This window comes from Podarcis gaigeae (genome assembly GCF_964106915.1).
Source record: "Podarcis gaigeae genome assembly, chromosome: 15".
In the NCBI taxonomy this organism is placed as follows: Eukaryota; Metazoa; Chordata; class Lepidosauria; order Squamata; family Lacertidae; genus Podarcis; species Podarcis gaigeae.
The window spans coordinates 44,510,281-44,512,898 of NC_139692.1; positions in this window are offsets into that span (position 1 = coordinate 44,510,281).

Below are 2,618 nucleotides of genomic sequence, written 5' to 3' on the forward strand. Positions count from 1 at the left end.
CAGGCTCCCACGTCACTCCTTTGGCTCCAGAAAATAGCATCATAGAACTGTAGACTTGGAAGGGGCACCCAAGGCTCATCTAGTCTCACCCCATTGCAAGGCAGGATTTCAAAGCTTGTCTGAAACAACCTTCCTGCATTGGTTTTACAGATCCCCTGATTTTAGGAATCTAGGATGCTGGTTTAATCAGACCTTTGGTCCTTCTGGCCCAGTATTGCCTGCTCTGACCAGCAGCTGCTCCCCAGAGTCTTGGGCAGAGTCTGGGGTCTTCTTTAGCACCTGAGACCTGATCCATTTCAACAGAACGTGAAAACTGCCTCCAGAGCTCATATTTTTAAAAATATTGTTAACCTTTCAGGGCCGAAGGATCAAGATGGCAAGGAACTGGAATGCAAAGGAGTAAGTATGCCGACTGCAGGAATACCACCTTTGCACTACGCAAAAATCGAAAACTGTTCCACCCAGGTCTGCCTGGCAGGTGACTCAGAGGTGAAGCATCTGGCAAATGCAGAAGAGGAACCTGAAGGCGGGGGCTGGATACACCCTGGGAGGGCAGAACCCACAGGCCAGGCCAGAGTCCAAAGAAAGGGCCGCGTTCCTGCCTATAAACAGGAGATTACGCACGGAGAGGGCAAAGGCTGGGGCACACAGGCGAGCCGTCATAGATGGTCAAAGGCTATCTGCTGGCACAGGGAAGCTTTTCTTTCCTTCCTTGCTCTCTACAAGAAATTTCTAACCCTGCACAACAGCACCCAGGCACCTCTGCGCATGCTGTGCATTCCCCCTTCCCCTAACCCCAAGAATGCCGGGAACTGTAGTTTACAGGCGTGGGGAATTGTAGCTCTGAGAGGGGTAAGCCACAGGACCCAGGATTCCATGCTACTCTGCAACGGATCTTCAGGGTCCCAAGTGGAGAGGGACCCAGTACTGAATCCCTTTTAACAAGAGATTGAACCTGGCACCTTCTGCATGCTGCACAGTAGCTGCTCTGAGCTACGGCCTTTGTGGGCCCCCACTCTGGGGAGAGGAGGCCCAGGCACGCATCCTGCACCAATATGTTGCTGTGCAAAGCATGCCAGACACGTAATCCTCTTAATGCAATTAAGCAGGCCAGTATTATTATCCCCATAGTGCAGACAGGAAGGTCGAGGCAGGAAGGACAGGCAGGTTGTCTATGGTTCCTAAAAGGGGCAGATCTAGGTTTGCAGCTTAGCTATGTGGCTGGCTGCATTTCCAAGGCCCAAGAAACCCACACATTGCAGCGGCAGCTCAAAACACAGTGTGATATATTTGGAATTAAATTGCCATTTCCAGAATTAGAAGACCAAAGACCACAAAGGCAGTTATTGCCTGGCACCACCGCTGCCGGCCTGCGGCCCCTTGGGACAAAACCAGGAGGAAATCGCAGCCCAAGGAGGTTCTGTAATTTAAGGAGCAGGATGTCAACCTCCCAGCCCCAAGGCAGGAGCAACAGTGGGCAGTGTGGAGGAGCTGGGAACATGGCTGGCCCCCTCTCCCCAATTCCTCAACACACAGCTGGAGAAAGCTGCAAAGAGGGAGAATTAGCAACACAGGAAGCTGCCTTCTCCCAGACTGCCAGTCCATCTAGCCCAGTGTTGTCTACACTGACTGGCAGCAGCTTTCCACAGTGACTCTCCCAGCCCCCCCGGGATTGAACCGTCTGCACGCCAAGTGTATTTTGTGTATGTGCAAGGACTGGAGGCAGCTCCCTTTACTGCTGGGAGCTAAATGGGCTGCCCCCCCTCATGCAGCACAAGGGGGTGGGGTACAGCGCGACTATGAGGGCTCCCCCCCCCACTGGCGAGTCATAGGTAAAGGTAAAGGGACCCCTGACCATTAGGTCCTGTCGTGGCCAACTCTGGGGTTGCCGCGCTCATCTCACTTTCCTGGCTGAGGAAGCCAGCGTACAGCTTCCGGGTCATGTGGCCAGCATGACTAAGCCGCTTCTGGCGAAACAGAGTAGCGCACGGAAACGCCGTTTACCTTACCGCTGGAGTGGTACATATTTATCTACTTGCACTTTGACGTGCTTTCAAACTGCTAAGTTGGCAGGAGCAGGGACCGAGCAACGGGAGCTCACCTGTTGTGGGGATTCAAACTGCCGACCTTCTGATTGGCAAGTCCTAGGCTCTGTGGTTTAACTCACAGTGCCACCCATCAAAGTCCATCTAGTGGTTTCTAAAGTGGATGTGTCTTGCCTCCTTGGGGGGGGGGGGAGGCAGTGGGATGACCTTGGTGGGGGCTCAGAGGCAAGGGGTCAGCTGGAAGTATAAATGCCTCTCAGACTTTGACAAGCTGGTATTACCGGATCAACTTCATCTGTTCTGTCGACTTAATTAAACTAAATAGTTTTAACTGGATTTTGAGCAAATGTGCAATTAATTGTGACCGTTTTAAATTTTATGGTGCTTATTATCCTCCTCAGTGGATAATAAGACCACTGTTCTGAACAATGCTTTTTTCAGGGTAGGGGGCACTGAAGCTGAGTTTCCACCCCCACCCCAGCTGCCAAAAAAAGTTTGGGAACCCCTGCCTAAGTCAGACCTTTCAGAGTCAGCAAGCAGAATAACACCCTCACGTAAGGAAGAAGAGCCTGG